This window comes from Oryctolagus cuniculus, chromosome 10 (assembly GCF_051225735.1).
Source record: "Oryctolagus cuniculus isolate XC-2025 breed Fujian yellow rabbit chromosome 10, ASM5122573v1, whole genome shotgun sequence".
Taxonomy (NCBI): Eukaryota; Metazoa; Chordata; class Mammalia; order Lagomorpha; family Leporidae; genus Oryctolagus; species Oryctolagus cuniculus.
Window position 1 is genome coordinate 74,924,224 of NC_142876.1, and position 23,061 is coordinate 74,947,284.

At 42.3% G+C, this 23,061-nt stretch overlaps 1 protein-coding gene, 1 non-coding gene and 1 pseudogene across 3 annotated transcripts in view; all 3 read right to left on the reverse strand.

Moving 5' to 3' along the window:
• The window catches only part of ZNF717 (zinc finger protein 717), a 56,068-nt gene extending 34,229 nt beyond the window's left edge, over window positions 1-21,839 (reverse strand). The window contains 1 exon segment of the mRNA XM_051851459.3: window positions 21,798-21,839. The gene's annotated coding sequence lies outside the window, so the exon portion shown is untranslated.
• LOC100355373 (structural maintenance of chromosomes protein 1A pseudogene) lies at window positions 3,738-16,855 on the reverse strand (annotated as a pseudogene). Its single transcript, XR_016213822.1, has 3 exons — window positions 16,735-16,855; window positions 15,248-15,355; window positions 3,738-9,148 (listed from the first exon to the last, which is right to left on the reverse strand). The product of XR_016213822.1 is annotated as a structural maintenance of chromosomes protein 1A pseudogene (transcript).
• Window positions 9,006-9,112, reverse strand: LOC127492520 (U6 spliceosomal RNA). The gene has a single exon (XR_007922035.1). It is a non-coding gene; the product is annotated as a U6 spliceosomal RNA (small nuclear RNA).
• Window positions 21,840-23,061: the final 1,222 nt, after the last annotated feature.

Below are 23,061 nucleotides of genomic sequence, written 5' to 3' on the forward strand. Positions count from 1 at the left end.
TTGTTCTTTTTTTACTCTAATAAAACATTTTCTACATCATTCAGGGCCTCTTATGCCCTATTATCTGAAAGTCTATCTTCTACTATATAGGTCATTCAAATATCCCAGATAGTCAATTCCAAAACTAATGTCAAGAAATTAGGTCAACTGTAATATGGTTTTGAAAAAGTGCTATCTTGGGGTTGAATTGTGGTGCAGCAAAGTAAGCCACTGCTTGGGACATCCACATTGCAAAGAAGAGCACCGGTTTGAGTCTCAGCTACTCCACTTCCAATCCAGCTTCCTTCTTCAGCATCCTGATAGACAGCATTTGATGTGTGAAGTTCCCAATGGGACAGAACTCACTCTGCTAACAGTGGTCACCAGCTCAGCAGCACACCCTTTACTGGATTTGCCTCCCTTCCTGCCTCACTCTTGATTCTGAAGTCACATTCCAGATAAACCTCGTACACAAGCTCATGTCTCATTCATTTTGGGGAAAAACAAAACAATAAGAAACTGAAGCAAGTCATGATACCTTCTACTCTGATCAGATCATAGACAATGATAGGAAGTCCATCCAGCAAACTCCCACCCTTTACAGAACAGAAGACAGAACTCTATCTGTGACTTCCCCACAACCACCCAACTTAAGAAATTAAAGAAGTAACTGTCAATAAAAGGCCTAATCTCCAACCTAAAAAAAGATATGAGGCACAAAGGAATCAAACTCCAAAATGAAAACCCAGGTCTTAGGTGATTGCTGACTCTAATAACCCTCTCACTGTGTTACTAGCAAATAGTTTGCAAATAGCACAATGTATATCAACAAGCTCAAGACAGGGATTTGTTGAGGCATTAACTATTGGAACTACTGGAAAAGCAAAAAGATACATCTTTAATTTTAAAAAATGGCTCCTAAAGGCACACCACATATCTCATGTTCCAAGGAACTTGCCATTAAGGAGAATCATCATTTATTAGTATTTAGATGAGTATCAGGATGCTCCTTGATTAATCTGTTGCTGATCCCTATAGATTTTTTTTTTTTTGTCTAGGCAGAGTTAGACAGTGAGAGAGTGAGACAGAGAGAGAGTTATAGACAGTGAGAGAGAGACAGAGAGAAAGGTCTTCCTTCCATTGGTTCACTCCCCTAATGGCTGCTACGGCTGGCGCTGCGCTGATCTGAAGCCAGCAGCTGGGTACTTCCTCCCGGTCTCCCATGCGGGTGCAGGGACCTAAACACTTGGGCCATCCTCTGCTGCCCTCCCGGACCACAGCAGAGAGCTGGACTGGAAGAGGAGCAACTGGGACTAGTATCCGGTACCCCAACCGGGACTAGAACCCAGGATGCTGGCGCTGCAGGCGGAGGATTAACCTAGTGAGCCTAGTGAGCCACAGCGCCAGCCTTTTTTTTTTTTTTTTTTTTTTTTGAAGATTTATTTATTTGAAAATCAAAGTTACACAGAGAAGGAGAGACAGAGAGAGAGGTCTTCCATCCACTGGTTCACTCCCCACTTGGCCAGAGTTGTGCCAATCGGAAGCCAAGAGCCAGGAGCCTCCTCCAGGTCTACCACACAGGTGCAGGGGCCCAATCTTCCACTGCTTTCTCGGGCCATAGCAGAGAGCTGGATCACAAGTGGAGCAGCCAGGACACCAGCCGGTGCCCATATGGCATGCCAGCGCTGCAGGCTGGGGCTTTAACCTGCTGCGCCACTGTGCCACAGCGCCAGCCCCTTGAATAGGATTTCTTAAAAAAACCTTTATTTGAAAAGCAGAGTTACTGAGAAATAGAGAAGAAGAGACAGATCTTCCATCTGCTGGTTCACTCCCCAAATGCCTGCAATATTTGGGGCTGAGCCAGGCTGAAGCCAGGAGCCTGGATCTCCATCCAAGTTTCCCACATGGATGGCAGGGGAGCTAGATCAGAAGCCAAGCAGTCATGACTCAAATCAGTGCTCATTTGGGATGTCAGCACCACAGCTTACTCGAGTGCAGCACAACACCGGCCTCCTGAGTAGGATGTTCATATGAATCACTGTTTTTGGCACTACCTGCAAGGTGGTTTCCTTTAGTACCCAAAGTCTAGTTCTGCATGGTCTGGAACTTTCAGAATGATCACAGCAGCTGGTAACCGTGTTGCATCTAGTGGAACTTTTACTTCCTCTGGACATGAGGAAACCTCTCTCCTTCCATAACATTGTAAACTCAGAGCATCACTTAACAGTTTTTCCTTTAGCAAAGGGACAGGCTTGAGTGAAGATAAACAGCTCCACCTGCTGGACTTACAGGCCAAATGCAAAGGGATTGCTTTTAAAACACGTAAGGAAATGGTAACCTAACCTGCACAAAATTGACCAGTGTTATTTTCAAAACATGAGCCATCTTTGAACCAGTAGAACTCAGCACTGTTCAGGGAAGTCTCCTGAAGATCCTCTGCAGGGGGAAAAGGGTGAGATGTCACAGTGAAGCATTCAAGTGGAGTCTCATCTGAAAAAAGGGGGGGTGGGGAGAACTGCAAGGTTAGGGTTTATTACAGCATCAAAGAATGATATGAGGAGTGCCTTATAGGAGCAGCTCACAGGAAGTGGGCTGATTGGCAAAAAGGAGCTGAATGTTGTGTGACTTTAAGAGAGTTTCTAAAGAGTGAAGACACTTGGTGCAGTGGTAAATATGCCATTTGGAAGTCCTGCATCCCTATCAGGGCGTCAGGGTTTTAAGTCCCAGCTCTGCTAATTTCAGTTTTCTGCCAATAGATAATAACCCAATTGACTGGGGACCCAGACTGAGTCCCAGGCTTCTGCTCCTGGTTTCAGCCTGGCCCAGCTCCAGTTATTGCTTGCCTTTGAGGAATAAACTAGTATATGGAGGATTTCTCATTCTCATTCTCATCTCTCTCTCTCTTATATAGCTAAAAAATAATATTTTTTTCAAAATTAAAAACAATGAGAGCTTCTAAAGCAAGAGACAGAAACACAACTGGGAGGGTACCATGACTACCTCCTTAGTCACCTTGACTAATAGGGATGCAGCAAGGACTACTCTGGGGCAAACAGGGAGTGAAAAGGTGGTAGAATCCAATGTTTTACTATAATATCCTGGAGGATGGTATAGGTTAAGGTTAAAGCCCCTAAGGCATTACCTTCCTTCTCATCTAAAAAAGCGGAGTCTATAATTTGGACAGCCAAAGGAATGAAGACTAACTAGTTTTTCCTTTAGCTTGCTAAAATTTAGATTTTTAGATTCTGCTGACCTAAAATAAAAAGGGATTTTCCTAAGATACTGCATTTATTTGGGAATCTGCAAGTCTGGAGTATGTGGGTTATATTGGATCACAGGCCTATCTGGGGAAGTTAACAGTAGGTAAAATTTACAAAGGTGAAAGGAGTAAAAGTTACTGTGAAACTATGATCCTTGACTAGGTAGGAGTGAGTCCTTGTAAAAGCATTTTTTTAGTGTGTGTAAGGCCGCAATAGCCTTTATGCAAGGTTGTCATTTTTGGAAAGTCTTTATAATAGTTTTTATCACAGGCATATATGATGAGATCCCACCTTTATGCTTCCTGACTGCATTTTACTACAGTCTGATGTTTTGGTGCTGACAACTTTCATGTTTTTATTTCTCTCTTCTGTTTAATATATTTATCCAAAAGCAGTGCTATTCAATAAACCTGTGATAAGGCTTTGATTGTGCCCCTGTGCTGGGGTATGGATGGACCTGTCATTGATGACTAGAAGTCAGTGTTGAAACTCTTTTTTTTTTTCTGATAGTTATGCCTTTTAATATGTATTAGAAAAATACATACATAGCACATCAAACCTGTGACTTCACAGCTATTACTACTTAGGGTGAAGCGGATGTAGATGACAACGGGAGACCTCAGAACACCTCAAGAAAAAAATACTGAGTAAATATTACAGGAGGGCAATTTGGAAGTTATCTCTGAAAAACAAACATATACATTCCTGACTTCACAATTCCATTATGAGGAATAATTCCCCTCACCCCTTCTCTCTTTCTCTCTCTCTCACACACACATACTCACACACACTTTCACACAGGTATATGGATATTCCTGTGTATTATTTTGTAATAGGAAAAACTAAAAACAGTCTTAATGTCAACCCTAGAGAAATGGATAGTAAAATGCAGTAGGGTCATATGGTGATCCATACAGCAATTACAGAGAAGAGAATGATCTACACTTAGCAACATGCATAGATCTCAAACACATTGTTAGGCAAAGCAAGCAAACTGCAGAACAATTCAATATGCCATATGCATTAAACACAGTATTTCCAACGAACTTATCTATGTAAGAATGTTAAAACAAAGTCTAAATGAAGTATAACAGCAGGAAAGGGACAGGGTGGGGAGGAGCGGGAGGGGGGAGTAGTCGGTAGCTGAATGAAACTTGTCTTGTCCCTTGTCTGTACAACCTAATTGCTTAAAAGGAGAATGGATTCCTGCATTACTTAGGTAACTGGAACCGATTCAACTTAAACAACAAATATACAGACGAGACCAAAGTCTGATGTGTACAAGTGATAAAGGCTGAAGCCCTCGTGCCAGGCGTTACTGCCACTGCATGGTCCTTCTAGCTCAGGAGGGGAGTCCCCAAGAGGAGTCTCACGTGCGTTAGGCTGGGATGTGGCCCAGGCTACCTCTTCCCTGCTTCCTCACAACCCAGGCTGGAGCCCAGGCACCCGGTTATCATCCATGGCTGAAGCTATAGGTTTACCCCGGCCCTCCACTTACCAGGTAAACCTCATCAGTGCCCTGGAACTCTCCCAGTTACCAGGGCATTTACAGCATCTCAGATTGTCCCTAACGGCCAGGATGAGAAACCCTCGGAAGTCCAGGCATGAGAAGGCTTGTATTCTGAGAGGTCGGCACCTAGTGGGCTCCACACAAGGATAAGGCCTCCAGTGAGGAGCTTGACATCGTTAAATCCTATGAGGTAGGTAATATTCTTAGCCTCATTTTACAGATGAGACAAGTGAGGCACAGAAAGGCCAAACGACTTGCCCAGCGTCAAACTGATGAAAAGTGGGACCAGAAACCGTAACTGATCTCAGTGCCTAACTAAAACCCTACCAGTCTGTCAAGGTCCAGCTTAAATGTGACAATTACCAATTACCTGGACGTAACTGTCCTCTTCTCATATTCAAAGCACATAGCAACGTTCAGCTAACCCCAGTAATTCACGAACCCATTGTATCTCCTTACCCGGACAGAGAGCATGCATGGTTCAACTCTCAATTCCAAGCACACAGTTGCACAGAGGGCACTCCATATGTGTTTGACGAATAAACAAGTGAATGAACACACGAGTGAGTGAGTGAGGACAGCTTCAGGTGACTGCTGAGGACTCCTAGGAGGCCTGGAGCACCTTTGTCCAGCTCTGGAGTGCTGTCATCCTAAGCGCTCCTGGAGTCAAATTCATCCTAGGCTCCTTCTAAAAGTCTCCAGTATCTTTTATTTTTCTGCACACACATGCACACAGGTGAACATCCACACACACCCACACACACCCACACATAAAGTGGGCAAAATACCCAAGGGACCCATGAGTATGGATGGTGGGGAAGGATCCGGGCAGGGGAAGACGGACAGATGGTCCTGTTCAGCCCAGCTCAGCTCAGCGCCTCCTTCCAGAGACCAGGATGCTCCCTGTGGCTCATGACTTTTTGCTCCAGACCTAACATCATCTCTGTTCCTCTTCAGGCTTGACAGCAGTGCTAAATCCCATGACTACACCAAACAGGGCTAGGAGGTAAGGGAAGGTTGGGAGCCACAAATATCCAAAGACTGGCAGAGGGGCAGTTTAGGGATCCAGACAGGGCAGAGGGCAGAAACTACTGTTACTGCTCATTGGGGTTGGGGTTGGCATCTGGGTACTTGGTGAGGTCGAAGGTCAGGACTTTGCTGATCACACAGTCCCCTTGCTCGGGATAGACTCCAATGAGGCTCTCAGCCTTGGTGTAGAACTCTTCCTTGAGAGAGATGACGATGGCCTGGAAGTTCCAAGTCGACTGCTCCTTGATGTAATTTGCTACCTTGCCAATGTTGGTGTTATCCAAGGCAGCATCGATCTCATCCAGGATGAAGAAGGGGGCTGGCTTGTAGCTGTGGATGGCAAAAAGCAGGGCCAAAGCTGCCACTGTCTTCTCCCCTCCTGACAAGTTGTCCATAGGCCGGAAGCGTTTGCCAGGAGCCACGCAGTTATAGTTGATGCCATCCAAGTAGGGCTCCTCTGGGTTCTCAGGACCCAGGAATGCCTGGGCACTGCTGTTGTGGGACAGAGCCTTATAGATCTCATCAATGTTGGTAGCCACAGATTCAAAACAAGCATTGAAGCGGTCAAAGCGCTCCTTCTTGATCTGTTCGAATGCCTGCTTGGCCTTCTTTGCTCGCTTTCGGACTGCCTCAAACTCATCAGAGGTCTCCTGGAACTTGTCACGGACACTCTCCAGCTTTTCCATGGCTTTCATGTTGGGGGCAGCAATACGCTGAAGCACACTCTGCTGCTCATTCAGCTTCTGCTGCAGTGTGCTCATCTCCTGTTTGATGTCCTCCTCAGCCTGGGCATCCTTCAAATCCTCACACAGGTCACCGTAGTCGATCTCAATGAGGGCCTCTCGTGCGTAGATGCTGGACGTTCTTTGTGAAGCACTCACTGAATCCTCCCCCTGGGAGCTACCCTCTTCCTGACTAATATCATCCATGGTGCCCTTCGACAGCGGCAGCTTGATATCCTGCATCTTGCAGGCCTGGAGCAAGTTGTGGCGGTCGCTGCGCTTCTGTTCCAGCTTGGTCTCGATGGCTGTCACCTCCTTTTGTAAATGGGTCATTTCCTTGTTGGCGCCCCCAAGTTTCTTACGAATCTCCTCCATCTTGTGATTTTTGTCATTCACTTCCGACTTCTTGGCCAGGTGCTGGTTCTTCAGGTCTTGTAGCTGGGCCATGGTCTCATCTATGATCTTCATGTGTCTTTGCTCCTCCTTCTTCAGCTTTTCTATCTCATTTTCATCCTTTTTCACTGTCTGCTCCCACATGTGGACTTTATCCTGGTCCTCCTTCAGTTGGTTCTTTTCAAAATCCAACTGGATACCCAAGTGAGTCTTCTGGTTCTCAAACTCCAAACGCTTCTTGGCGATCTCATTCTGCCGCTTCACCTTCTCTTCCTCAAATTCCCAGATGTTGCGCACACCAATCTCCCGACAAAACTCTTCGAACACCTCATCCTCTACCTGGTTCATCTTCTCCTTCAAATCTTTCATCTCTCTCTCTCGGCTCTGGATGATCCTCTTGATGTCATTAATGCGAGGCCCAAAGTTAGCTAATTCACTCTCCAGCTTGGACTTTTCCTGCAGATTGAGGGCCAGATGTCGTGTCTTGGTCTGCTCTAGGTCACTCTGTGAGTACTTGAGCCGCATCTGCAGGCCATGGGCCTGAGACTGCACCTGGCGCAGCTCTGCCTCTTTCCGCTTTGCCTTCATTTGCTCTTTTAGCTCCTCTGTCAGCCGCTCCTTCTTCTCTTTCAGCTTATCCACTGCTTTCTCATCCCAGCGCCGCGCCTTGGCCTTCAGGTCACTGGCCCCACCAGAGATCACTCCTGACTTCTGGAACAGGGTCCCATCCAGTGCCACTGTCTTGTGGCGCTGGTGGCCTCCAAAGGCAATGCGGCAGACATCTTCCACGTTGTCACAGACAAGGGCATTACGGCACGCATACTGCAGGGCCTTTTTGATATGGGGTGGTTCATAGCGAATCACATCAATCACGAGCTTGGCCCCCTTCAGCTCCCGGAGCTTCTCATCTGTTGGTTTCACCTCCAGGTAGTCAAGAGGCAAGAAGGTCTCAGGCTCCTCCCCACGCTGCTCCTTGATATACTGAATACGGTCCCGGCCCGTCTTCTCTGAGTCAACAATAATGGCATCCATGTTCTTGCCCAACATCTTGGTCACAGCAATCTAACACTTCTTCTGTGTGGGCTGGCAGAGGTCAATGAGGCGGCCGTACACGGAGCCAGGGTAAAGGCGCTTGATGCTTTCCATTATCTCTGCCTTCCGTTGCTGGCGGCTGCTCTCCTGGCGGTCAATGCGGGCATCCCCTAGCTGCTCCATCACCTGGTTCAGCTCCTTATTGATCTCATCGATACGCCGCTTGGCCATCTCTACCTCCTCTGTCAGCTCCCCCTCTAGCTGCTTCTGCTCCTCTAGGGACTGTTTGCTGGTGGTGATATATTCCTCTAGTTTCTCAATCCGCTTCTGATTCTCTTCAATCTCCCACAGCTTCTGCTTAATCTTGGCCTCCGTCTCCACTTTCTTCCGCTCTTCCAGATCTAGACGGTCTTGATCAGCTTTCTGGTCTCGATTAAACTTCTCCTGGGCCAAGGTAGCTGCTCTCTTACTGGCTTCCTCTTTCAACCGGTAGTATTTCTTCACCTGATTCTCCTCTAGCGTCAAGTCTCTGCCCTGACTCTGACTCTCCTCTTCCATGCGCTCTTCAAACTCCTGCCAGGCCTTCTCCACGGACAGCATCTCCTTCTCCAGCTCGTCCATGTCCCCTTTACGCTTCTTGTAGTGCTTCTGATCATTCTGCAGAGACTTCTTGGCTGTCTCGAGCTTCTTGATTTTGTGGGACGTGTTCTCCTTGGCTTTGATGTACTGAGGGCGCTTCTGGTTCAGCTCCGAGTCCTTCTCCTTGATCTCCTTCTCGATCTGCTGCTGCTCCCGCATCATTTTGCCCAGCTCCTTCTTCTTCTCCTTCAGTTCATCCTCTACTTTGTCCATACGCTTCTTGTCCTTCTCAATCTCTTTGTTCTTGGAGGCCAGTTCCTTGTTGAGCGTCTCGATTTCCCCTTCGTTATGGTAAAGTTTGAAGAGCTGCAGCTGCACCTGAGCTCGCACCACCTCATCCTTCAGGCGCTGGTAGCAGTCAGCCTCCTCTTTCTCCTGTTTGCCCTCCTTGCACTCAGCTGCGATGTTCTTCTTGCGATGGTAGTTAAACTGCGTGTCCTCAAAAATTTGGAACGCTTCACGAATTTGCGTGTCATCCTTGCGCAGGGGCCATGCTAATCTTCTCTGTATCGTTCCAATTTTAGTATATGTGCTGCCGAAGTGAGCACGAGTGTTGAAACTCTTTAATTTGTGCAGAAAGAGGTCTGGAAGGATTGGCTCTCAAGCTAAGTCTGCCTGGAGTTTACAGTAGTTAAGATCAATTTTGTTAGTTCCACAGGTATTCAAAGCATTCTTCCTGAAATGCTAGGCCAGGACATTCTTTTAAGGGCTCCATTGGTACAGAGGTTGGTCATGCAGGGGTACAAAAGCTAAAGGAAATAACACAAAACAAAGCTAAGAGTATAGCAGTCTGGTGCTGTGGCACAGCGAGTTAAGCTGACGTCTGCAGTGTCAGCATTCCATATTGGGCGCAGGCTCGAATCCAGGCTGCTCTTATTCCCATTCAGCTCCTTGCTAATGTGCCTGGGAAAGCAGGGAAAATGGCCCAAGTGCTTAGGTCTCTGTACCCATGTGGGAAACCTGGAAGAAGCTCCTCGCTCCTGGTTTCAGCCTGGCCCATTCCTGGCTGTTGTGGCCATTTTGGGAGTGAACCAGTGGATGAAAGATCTCTCTCTCTCTAATTTCTGACTTTCAAATAAATAAAATCCTTTAAAAAAAAAAAAGAAACAAAACTAAGAGTATTAAAAAAAATCAAGTTTGCACAATAGACCTGAATCAAGAGCCTAAGCCCAAAAGCTTACCAACTACCCATGGGAAATTGGGTGAGATTTGTTCCTTAAAATTTACATCAGGTTCTCAACTTCAGTTCATCAGAAAATAGCAGTTTTTGTTCTTAGTAATTTCAGATCAGAATTGTGGAAAAAAATTAGATTGGAGGAACCTATAATAATAATAAATGATCTAGTCTAGGCTGCAAGTAGATAATAAAAACTCAAAAACAATGCATAAGACTACAATCCAATAACAGGTATATTATCATTTTTCTTTGAAGACAACTTTTCTCTCTACAATTATCTCAATTTCTACCAACCACAATCACAGTAAGATTTATTTGATCATAAAATAAGCTTAGCATCATGAAATTTGACCTGATCATTTATTTAAAGCAGCAAGAACAATAATTGGCTATGTAGAATATCAAATTATAAAACAAACCAAAAAACTCTGGTATTGCAGCAGTGGGTTAAGGATGCCTGCAATGACTACATTCCATACTGGAGCACTAGTTCGAGTCCCGTATCTTCTGCTTTCAATCTAGCTGCAGCTAATGTGCCTGGAAAGGCAGAAGGTGGCCCAAGTACGTAGTTCCCTATCACCCATGTGGGAGATCCAGATGGAATTTCTGGCTCCTGGCTTCATTCTGGAATGGCCGAACCCTGGATATGTTGTAGCCATTTGGAGAATAAACTAGCAGATCTCTTTCTCTTTCTCTTTCTCTTTCTCTTTCTCTTTCTCTTTCTCTTTCTCTCTGTGTCACTCTATGAAGAATAAATAAATATTAAACAAAAACAAAAAAACTGCTCAAGGTTAGAAAGCCAAACCAAGGCTGCCATCAGACTGTACCTGCGATATGTATAAAGAAATTTTAAATACTAAGACAGCCCAGTCATGCTGGTTAGTGTCCTGGCTGCTTTACTTCCCATCCAGCTCCCTTCTAATGGCCTGGGAAAAGCAATGAAAGATGGTCCAAGTGCTTGGGCCCTGTCACCTATGTGGGAGACCTGGACAGAGTTCTAGGCTCCTGGCCCCTGATTTCAGACTGGTCCAGCCCTGGTCATTTGGGAAATGAAACAGTGGATGGAAGATCTCTTATCTGTCTTTCCCTCTCTCTCTGTAACTCTGACTTTCAAATAAAATAAATCTTTTTTTAGAGGCTACAACAATCCTATAATTTTCTATCAGTTCATTTTGCTTCATGTAATTAATCTTTGGTTAATAATTTTGTGAATTCAGACATTTCTCTGTTAAGAGTCCTGAAAATTCTTACCTAGTCTACTTACATGAAATGTCAAGAACTTGCATTTAAGAGTACTTGTTGGGGCCAGTGCTATGGCATAGTTGGTAAAGCTGCCTCCTACAGTGCCACATTCCATAGGGGCGCCTGTCTGAGTCTTGGCCGCTCCACTTCCAATCCAGCTCTCTGCTATGCTTGGGAAAGCAGTAGAAGATGGCCCAAGTCCCTGGGCCCCTGCACCCGTGTGGGAGACCTGGAAGAAGCTCATGGCTCCTGCTTTTGGATTGGCACAGCTCCGGTTGTTGCAGCCAATGGGGAGTGAACCAGTGGATGCTTCTCTGTGTAACTCTGACTTTTAAATAAATAAATAAATCTTAAAAAAATTAAAAACAAAAAATAAAAATCTAGAGAGAGTTAATTATAATAATGATATACCATAAGGAAATTGGGTTGTTTTTTGCATTGTAAAATAATAATCAGAATTATTACTAACAGCATCACACCAGGACTGAGCTTCTACAAACTTTACATATTTTTTAGATCACATTGATAACAAAACCCAACATCACTTTAATATTCGATAAAGTTTCCCACACATTTCAATATGTGGAGCAAGCCTAATTAGTTTACTATCTCTACAAGATGAGAGATAGATCCTTTGAAGCTCTCTAAGGACTCAACTAAAAAATTCCAAAATCAATTCTTGGTCAAAAAGATGCGATTTAAAATTTGAGGCAAATTCATGAAAAATTCAAAAATTTTAAAACAGGTCATTGTGGAGGACAGCACTGCACCATAGCAAGTAAAGTTGCAGCCTGCGACACTGGCATCCCATATGGGTATCAGTTTGAGTCCCACCTGCTCCACTTCCTATCCAACTCCCCACTAATGGTCTGGGAAAAGCAGCAGAAGATGGCCAAAGTGTTTGGGCCCCTGCCACCCACATGAGAGATTCCAATGAAGCTCGTGGCTCCTGGCTTCAGCCTGGCCCAGTACTGGCTGTGGCGGCCAGCTAGGCAGTGAACCAGCAGATGGAAAATCTCTCTCTCTCTCTGTCTGTCCCCTTCTCTCTTAACTCTTGAGTTTCAAAATAAATAAATCTTTAAAAACAATAAAACAGGTAATTGAGTAAACAACACTTAGTAAACCATTAACCCAAAGTGACAAAAGATTTTTAGACAAATAGAGGTTACACAGTTGAAGAAGTCTTAGATCTTACTAACAGATAGTTTGTTTAGGCAAGCAAAGATCTTGATAATGACAAGATGAAGCACCCGAAATTATTTTGATAAAAATATAACCTTGGTCTAAAGATAAATAAAAATCTTTCATAGTTTCTTATTAAGAGGCCAATATTCAAAAAGCATTTCATTGTTTATACAGCAAAAGACCAAATACAAATTTTTATCAGTTGTATACCTGCAATATCAAATTTAAGTTTTAAAACCACTCACATACATTGCTCTTTCAATTTTAGCCAGATTGGCCACACACAAAATTCCATTTATAAGATTCATTTTCCAAAAACTTCAACAACTTGCTCAGATTTTCTACAACTCATTTAGACCTTTATTTTTAGCCTTCTTTTTCCTATTAGAATAACCAATCATTGTGCCTTACTACAAAAACTTACTTTCCCCCTCCTCTTTTTTACAACACAAACTTCTCTCTCACAAACAGAAGAATTACTCTCTCTCCCATCAACTTTCCTTATCAAAAGTATATATTTATTATTTCTTTATACCTCATTCCTACATACTGATTATTTCTTGCCTTACTTTTATTTCCATCATAGATCATTATTTTAAAATAACCTTTGAATCACCTCTGAATTAAACAAAATAAATGGTTTTCTAAAACAAACCTTCATGTTTCCCTTACGTTTTTTAGCTAAAAACACATCCATTTTCCTTTTTCCTTCCTATACAGAATTCTATATTAGAATTTTCAACCCTCCATATCTAAGAAGCCAGAGTACTTTACAATGAAAAATTGGGGAAGGCAGTACAAATTAATTACACTGAATCTACTCTAGATAGGAAGGGCAGGATTACCCAAAGTGGGGAGGGCTCTGGGATAAATGGGCAGTCCACAAGCAGTAGCTTTTGCCTCTGGATTGGTTGGGGCTACAAGCAGGATACTGTGGTCCCTAGGAAATTGCAATAATAGTTGACATAAGCTTTTAACATTCACTTAAGGATATAAAATAGTGTTTTGTATTTTATTTATTATTGATTAACCTCATCCATCTCTTTCTTTCCATCCCTGGTCCATGGTCTAATTAAATTTAAAGACATCTCAGACTTTTTTCCATATCAAGCCAAACTCTCAAGCAAGGTGAAAAAGAGAACCTTATAATAATTTTTTACCTTGTAACAAATTATGCAAGACAGAAAAGGGAAAACAAGGACCACTTCTGGGAAGCTGTGGATCAACAACTTACTAAAGTAGAACCAAAACCAAGTACAAAAGATTCACAATTCAAAAAATCAGCTCTTATAAATGTTTTCTTCCACCAATACAAATTTAGAGAACAATGTTACAGATCCCCCAAACCTGGGTCTTGCTGCCTGATGCAAAGCAAGCCAATCACTGACACTGTGGGGATGGAAGAAAGTAGATGTTTAGTTTCCCAAGTGCAGGGCAAGGACTATGGACAGCTATCACTTAATTTCCAAACTCCCCTTGGAGAGCAGGGTAAGGAAACAGTTAAGCTTGAAGTTGGGGTTGCAAGGCATGTGTTCAACTTGTTGCAAGTCTTTGGATGGTTCATGGTGTTCATTGTCTTCCTTTGATTAGCCAGTGATAGGACAGCCATTGTATTCTTTCAGAGATTTTGATGATAGCAAAAGTGGGTTGCAGTTTGGGGTTATAAGTAGATAGCTGCCACAATATTTGCCCTGGCCTGGGGTTCCTGTTAAAACAAACAAAAATGAAAAACAAAAACTCAAGACAAAATCTAACATCAAGATGCTACCTATCTATATCACAAGACTTGAGTCCTGGCTGGTCCTAATGTCCTACTCATTCTCTCAATCTACTGAGTTAGTCTTTAGTAAGAAGTTGATCTGCAATCATCAAAACAGGGCAAAGAAACTTTAAGCTATGGGAAAGACATTGAGATACTAAGGCCTGAGAATATAACATCAAAGATGGTGTAAAGTGTTTGGTTTCAACAACGTACAGAGAAACCTTTTCTCTCAACTAGACACTGCAGATCAGAAAGAGGTGGCTTTGGTAAGAATTCCTAACTTTTCCTCTATTTTGTCAGATCTCTTAAGATCCCATCTGGAGGAGCTGGCATTGTAGTGCAGTGAGTTAAGTCATTGCTTGAGGTGCTGGCATTCTATATCAGAGTGCCAGTTCTAGTGTGCCAGCTGCTCTTTCTGACCCAGTTCTTGCTAATGTGCCTGGGAAAGTATGGACGATGGCCCAAGTACTTGGGCTCCTGCCACCCATGATAGAGACCAGGATGCAGTTCCTGGCTCCTGGTTTTGGCCTGGCCAACCACTGGCTTTTGTGGCCATTTAAGGAATGAATGAGCAGATGGAAGATACACTACCACCATCTCTCTCTCTTTTGCTCTCTCTCTCTCTCTCTCTCTGTGTGTGTGTATGTGCTGCTCTGCCTTTCAAATAAATAAATGAACAAAAATAATTTTTAAAAGAGTATTTCTTAAAAATTCCAATGACATTAAAAAATAATTTCATCTGGAAGCTTTGGAGTGAGTGGGATGCCTCAATGCAATTCAGGCCCCAGTCATGTCCAATAAATAAAATTAAAATACTATAAACAGGAGAATAACTTAATAGAAGTTTTATGTAATGTGGGAGCCTTCATAAAGGAAATGAAAGCCTCCAAAGAAGCAATTAAGAGTCCATCACCAATCTACTATATTTTATAAGCAATACTAAATTGAAAATGTGACTTAAATTACCTGGGGAGGCTTAAAAGATAAAGAGTGGAATAACATGGTGGCTGAGTAAGATGTGGCAACCCCCTTTCTGGAGACACTAATTTAAACAGCTATCCACACACCAAGTCATCTTCAAAAGAGCTACAGGACTCAGGCAAAAGGCCTTAGTACTTGGTATTAGCCTAATAATATTCAAAGTGACATTGAAGAAATCAGGAGGGAAACAGCTGTCTGCATTACCCCTCCCCAAACTCCATGTAGGACAGGATGGAAAGAGGCATCTCCTGTATGAAGGAGGGAGGGAATTCAATTCAGCCCACACACTTGAATCTCATGCCCATAGTGAAAAAATTCAGAATTAGACAATCTTACGGCCCTTGTCCTCAGGCCCACACTTGTAGGCATGAATATTTGGACCCTCCATAGCCAGATGACTTGGGGAGTGCTTCTGCCCCAACTTAAACATCAAGACTATAGCCACTGGGGAATAGGGCAAGAAAAGGAGATTAGGCTATTGCCCAGTGCTGGGCCCAATGCCATGAGACCTAACAGATGAAAAGGCCCAAAGACCTTTATCCCCTAGCTTATAGACAGAGGCTCTAGACTTGCCCCCAGCAACAGGGGGAGACTCATCCTCCAGTGGGATGAATTCACTTCAGTGTGTACCACCGCCAGCTTCAAGTGGGCCTGGCATGAATCTCTGAGATGTCACATGGCCTGGTGACAGTAAGACCCAGTGATGACCCAGCTTAGTGCCAGCTGGTTGATCAAGGGGAACATCCATAAAATTTACACAGACAGCAGGCAATCACATGAATATGTCTTGGGACTCACTGTTGTGCTGCTGAAGCCCAAAACTAGACAGATCCTACTCATTCCCATTGTCTAGGTCAATGTCTGTGGAAGAAGCCTCTAGACTTGCCCCAGGATCAGGCAGACAACCTGTGCCTTGGAGGTCACGGATGGTTTGGTGTCTATCACCACTAGCCTTACATATTACTGGCATGCATCCCCAAGATTGCACAGGGTCCGACAACCATGAGACCCAGGTAAGACTGACATAGATTTACCTTCTCTATCATCCCTTCTCCAACCTTGGAAAACAGCAATGAATCACAGGAACTTGTTAGGTAGGAAGTCAGTTATGAGCTTATGTGTGTGTGACATAAAGGCCTAAAGAGAAGACATCTATGTCCAGCATATGTATCTGCATCTCAAAATCATCCTGACAATGTTTCAGGGGCAGCCCGGTATTCGCATCCTGCCCTGCCCCCTTCTACCTGATAACCTGCCAGGTGGAGGTCCTGCCCCTTCTACCTGACAAATCTTCCACAATCTCCCAGTTGCAGCCCAGTATCTGCATTTCAGACACCCTGCTCAGGATCCCCATTCTCCAGGGAGTCTTGCTCACCCTTCCTCTAAACTCAGGATGGCGCCAGCTAGGCTTCCTCCTGTCTGATACCTTCAGGGGAAAACTCAGAAGTTTTTCTGTTTACATCCAAAAAGCCCTTTGTTCCAAGAGGAGCAGAGGTGGGGCAGCAAGACCCATTTCCTTAAAAACCCCCAGCCTCAATCGGACTGTGCGCTCAGCCCTCTGCCTCTATGCTGAGCCGCCTGCCTGGTCTGGCCAGGTGTAATCTCTCTACTCAACCATGTAACCTCGCCCCCCACCCCCAACCCCCAGTCCGAGCGACTGCGCACTATCTCTCAGGTCCTGTCTGGAAAGGTGCCCATCTGTTCTTACGGATGTCCCTTCCCTAATAAACCTTGCTATTTTACCTCCCACTACTCTGTCTCATGCCTGAATTCTTTCTTGCGTGAAGACAAGAACCCTCCAATTTCTCCGGTAACAAACTCACTTTTGGAACTCACTGCCAAGCTGGTAAAATCTAACACTGAGCGGATGCAAATGGTCAGTGTCTGCAGACAGGTGCTTACTGACAGTTTCTGGACCTGCTTCAGTACCAAGTAGAGTTCCATGGCCACAGTTGATCACTCTAGCCAGCATCAGCAGTGGCCGGTGGGCATGACATCAATCAGTGAGTTTAGCTTAGGCAGCAAAAATCCAGTAACTATATAGGCAAATTCAGGGTCTTCTAATATTGTAAACATGGTATACAAACTATTCATATCTTTAGTATGAAGACTAAAAAATAAAAACAATATTGAGATAAGCAATATGGAAATGGGTAAAATACAATACCAAAAATTCAAAATGTGTGCAAATGGTATTTGGCCTAGTGGTTAAGAAACCAGTTGGGAAGCCTGCATTCTATATCAGAATATCCAAGTTTGAGACATAGCTCTGGCAGCCTATTCTAGCTTCTTGCTTATGTAAACCCAGGAGGCAGCAAGTGATGGCTCCAGTGGTTAGGTGCCTTGCTACCAACGTGGGAGATCTGGAACGCATCTCATTCCTGGCTTTCCCCTGGCTGAACCTCAGCTATTACAGGCATTTTGGGAGTAAAATGGTGGATGGGAGCTTTCTCTATCTGATTCCCTCTGTCTTTCAACTAATGAAAAATAATTTAAAATGTAGGAAAGAATGGAGTGTAAGTGCAGGGTTGTTGATTACTATTTCTTATCTCTTTGGGGTTTTTGTTGGTTTGTTTTCATATATTTATAATCAATGTCAAGTTGCCATCATTTAAAAATTGCTTATTTTAACCAAACATTTTTTTGTAAGCCTCATGATAATCAAAAAGCAAAAATCTGTAAGCCTCATGATAAGGACAAAGCAAAAGTCTGTAATACATTTGCCTAAAACAGATAAGCAAAGAATCAAAGTACACTAATGCAGACAATAATTTAACTACAAAGGATGATTGTAACAGAAGTTGAAATAAAGAAAGGAACTTTAATAAATTAAATAAGTATCAAATGGCAGTAATAAGACTGCATTTGCCAATGGTTAAATACTCCAAATAAAAAGACATGGAATTAAAAAGATCCAAGTATATCACGCTTATCAGTGACTGAGGATATTCAGTAACTCTGAAGATACACATAGACTGAAACTGACAGGACAGAATAGGGCTGGCACTGTTGCATAGCGGGTAGAGCCACTGCCTGTGGCACTGGTGTCCCATGTGGGCACTGGTTTGATTTCTGGCTGCTCTGCTTCTGATCCAGCTCCCTGCTAGTGCACCTGGGAGGGCAGTGGAAAAGGGCCCAAGTGCTTGAGCCCCTGCAAGCATGTGGGAGACCTGTACAAGGCTCCTAGTTTTGGACTGGCCCAGCTCCAGTCATTGCAGCCATCAGGGGAATGAACCAGCTGATAAAGATCTCTCTGTCTCTTCCTCACTCTCCATCTCTGCTTTTCAAATAAATGAATAAATCTTAAAAAAAAAAAAAAGAAAAAAAGGATGGAATAATATAGTCCATACAAATGAAGCAAAAAAAAAAAAAAATCAGGAGCAGCCCTACTTATATAGGATAAAATAGATTTTAAATCTAAAGCATTAAAAAGACACAAGCAAGGTTGTTATACAATCTGTTCAATCTAGCAAGAGGACATAACAATTGTGAATGTATATGTATTCAATATTGGAGTACCTAACTACATAAAGCAAATAATAATAATACTAACTGGAGAGGCCGGAGCCGCGGCTCACTTGGCTAATTCTCTACCTGTGGCGCCGGTACCCCGGGTTCTAGTCCCGGTTGGGGCACTGGGTTCTGTCCTGGTTGCTTCTCTTCCAGTCCAGCTCTCTGCTGCGGCCTGGGAAAGCAGTGCAGGATGGCCCAAATGCTTGGGCCCTGCACCTGCAAGGGAGACCAGGAGGAAGCACTTGACTCCTGGCTTCGGATCAGCGCAGCGCCGGCCGTAGCAGCCATTTGGGGGGGTGAACCAACGGAAAAGGAAGACCTTTCTCTCTCTCTCTCTCTCTTTCTCTCTCACTGTTTAACTCTGCCTGTCCAAAAAAAAAAAAAAAAAAATACTAAATAGAGAGACAGACTCCAACATTAATAGTAGGGTCCTTAAACATCCCACTTTTAGATCTGGACAGATCCTCCAGGCAGAAAATCAGAAAATCAACAAATGACGAGTATAATTGTACCCTAGGTCATTTGGACCTTACAGAACTTTCTGTCCAACAGCTACAGAATATATAATCTTTTCCAAAGCACATGAAACATCCTCCAGAATAGATCCTGTGGCAGGTCACAAAACAAACCTTAACAAATTAGAAAAAAAAAAAAAAAAAGAAATCATACAAAGTATCCTTGTTTGCTATAATGCAAGAAAACTAGAAATCCATAACAAGAAAAACTTTGAAAACTATATATACATACAGAAATTAAACTTATTACTAAGCAACCAATTTATTAAATTGCTTGAAATGAATGCAAATGAAAATATAACATAACAAAACCAATGGCATAAAGCAAAAGCAGTACTAAGGCAAGTTTATAGCGGGCATCCCATATTGGCGCCGGGTTCTAGTCCCAGTTGCTCCTCTTCCAGTCCAGCTCTTTGCTGTGGCCCAGGAGGGCAGTGGAGGATGGCCCAAGTGCTTGGGCGCCTGCACTCCCAAGGGAGACCAGGAAGAAGCACCTGGCTCCGGGCCATAGCGGCGATTTGGGGAGTGAACCAACGTAAGGAAGACCTTTCTCTCTGTCTCTCTTTCACTATCTATAACTCTACCTGTCAAATAATAATAATAATAAAATTTACATTAAAAAAAGTAGAACAGTCTCAAAGAATTTATGGCTCTATCAAAGGAATTAGATAAATAAGAACAAATTAAATTAAAAATTATTAGAAGGAAAAGAAAGCAGCACAAATGACATAGAAACTAAGAAAAAACTATATAAAAATGAAATAAAAAAGGTAACAGATAAAATTGACAAATTCTTAGTAGACTAAGAAAAAAGAAGATTCAAATTCATAAAATTCATGAAATCAAAAATGGAAAGAGAAACATTGCAAGTGACATCAAACATATACAAAAGATTAGCAGTTACTATAAACAATTATATGGCAACAAGCTTTATAACCTAGAAGAAATGGAAGCTCTGCTGGGCACATATACTTTACCATGGCTGAATCATTATGAAATATGATATCTAAAAAACCAACAAACAAGGAGCAAGATTGACTCTGCAATTAAAATCTCCAACCAAAACAAACAAAACTAGGAACAGATGGTTTCACTATTGAATTGTACAAAACATTTAAAGAACTAACAATTAACATCAATTTTTCTTCTTAAATGATTCCAAAAAATAGAAGGGAAAAGAATTACTCCAAACTCCTTCTATAAGGCCAGCATTACCTTCATATCAGAATGAGAGAAAGACACAAGAAAAGAAAGCTACAGCCCAATATCCCTGATGACTACACAGGCAAATATATTCAATAAAAAACTAGCAAATTAATACATTTACACATTAAAAAATTATTCTCCATGCAAGGATGATTCAACATATGCAAATCAATAAATGTGATATATCATAGAAGCAGAATGAATGACAAAAATCATATGATTAGCTCAATAGATACAGAAAAGGCAATTGATAAAACTCAACATTCCTTTATGGTTAAAAAAAAAACTCTGACCAAATTAGTTATAGAAGGAACATACCACAACATAATAAAGACCATTTATAGCAAGTGAACAACTATCATCATATTGATGGTAAAAGCTGAAGGCTTTCTTTTCTAAGATATGGAACAAAAGAAAGATACCTACTGTACTTTTATTCAAAATTGTACTAGAAGACCTAGCAAGAGGAATTAGGCAAGAGGAAGAAATAAAGGCCATTCAAACTAGAAGGAAGGAAGTCAAATTGTCAGTTTGCAGATGACATTACCCTATATATAGAAAAATCCCAAAGACTACATCAAAAAGATGTTAGAACAAATAAACAAACTGATCAAAGTTGCAGAGTACAAAGTCAATATATAAAAAAATAGCATTTTTACACACAAATAATAAATCACCTGAAAATGAAATCAAGAAACCAATCCAATAAATTGAGAAAGATTTTTAAAAATATCTAAGATTAAAATTCAACCAAAGGGCCGGCGCCGCGGCTCAATAGGCTAATCCTCCGCCTTGTGGCGCTGGCACACCGACCGGGTTCTAGTCCTGGATGGGGCGCCGGATTCTGTCCCGGTTGCCCCTCTTCCAGGCCAGCTCTCTGCTGTGGCCAGGGAGTGCAGTGGAGGATGGCCTAAGTCCTTGGGCCCTGCACCCCATGGGAGATCAGGAGAAGCACCTGGCTCCTGCCATCGGATCAGTGCGGTGCGCTGGCCGCAGCGGCCATTGGAGGGTGAACCAACGGCAAAGAAAGACCTTTCTCTCTGTCTCTCTCTCTCACTGTCCACTCTGTCTGTCAAAAAAAAAAAAAAAAAATTCAACCAAAGAAGAGAAATATATCTACAAAGAAAACTATAAACTGAAGAGGACACAAAGAAATGGAAATACATTATGTGTCCATAGATTGGAAGCCCCAACAATTTAAAAATGTGCATATCAATCAAAGTGATTTATAGATTCAATGCAATCTCTATCAAAATCCCAATGACGTTTTCCACAGAACTTGAAAAACACCACTAAAATTTCTATGGAACTACAAAAGATTCCAAGTAGCCATACATGATCTTGAGTTAAAAAACAAACAAACAAACAAACAAAAAAAACCAGGAAGAAACAGGAAGCATTTTATTACCTGGCTTTAAGATATATCATAAAGATAACAGTAATTAAAACAGCATGATATTGGCATTAAAAACAGATCCATAGGCTAATGAAACAGAACAGAGATCCCAGAATTAAAGCTACACATCTACTGCAAACCCATCTTTGACAAAGGTTCAATGAACATGTACTGCAAACAGGATAATGTTTTTAATAAATTGTGCCAGGAAAATTGGATATCTGCATGCATGAGAATGAAATTAGACACTTCTTACCATGTACAAGAATCCATCTCAAAATGTTTAAAGACTATATTTAAGCCTTGAAACTTTGTAACTAGTAAGAGAAAACACAGGGGAAATACTTTAGGACATTAGAATAGGCAATTTTTTTTTTTTTTTTTGTATCAGATCCCTAAAGAACAGTATACAAAATCAAAATTAGATATATGGGAGACCAGTGTTGTGGAGCAGCAGGTTAAGCAACCACCTGTAACAATGACATCCCTTACAGGCACAGGTTCAAATTCTAGCTGCTCCACTTCCAATCCAGCCCTCTCTTAATATATCTGGGAAGACAGCAGAAGACAGGCCAAGTGCTTGGGCCCATCACCCAGATGGAGTGAGATGGAGTGGAGAACCCGATGGAGTTCCAAGCTCCTGGATTTGATATGGCCCAGCCTCTGGCCCTTGTGGCAATTTGGGGATTTACCAGTGGATGGAAGATCTGTCTTTCTCTCTCTCCCACTTTCTCTCTGTAATTCTGCCTTTCAAACAAATAAAATAAATCTATATAAAACACTGGACATATGGGATTTCATCAAACTAAAGAGTTTCTAAACAGCAAAGGAAACAACTGAGTAAAGAGACAACTTACAGAAAGGGAGAAAGTATTGCAAGTTATGTATCTTGCAAAGGGTTAATAACCAGAATAACTCAATAACAACAACAACAAAAAAACAACACATTAGTCTAATTTAAAAATGGACAGTAGTTCTAAACAGACAATACAAATTGCCAACAGGCATATGAAAAAATGCTCAATATCATTAATCATCATGGAAATGCACATCAAAACTAAGATGAAATATTAACTCATCCATTTAGAATGGGCATGACAAAACATAACAAGTGTTAGTGAGAACTGGAGGGAAGGGAATTCCTGCATACTATTGGTGGGAATGTAAATTAGTAGTCATAATGGAAAGCAGTATGGAGCTTACTCAACAAACTACAAAAGGAAATACTGTACACAAACTACAAAGGAAATACTGTATGATCCAGCAACTGGACAACTGAATATACATCCAAGGGAAATGAAACCATTCTGATGAAGAAATATCTACACCTCTGTGTTTATCACAATACTATTCACAACAGCCAAGAAATGACAAGAACCAAAGTGTTCATCTACTGATGTAGATAAAGAAAACGTGGTACAAATGTACAATAGAAAACTACTCAGCCATAAAAAGGATGAAATGTTATTACCCAAGACAACATGGATGGAACTGATGTCATTACGTTAAGTAAAAATAAA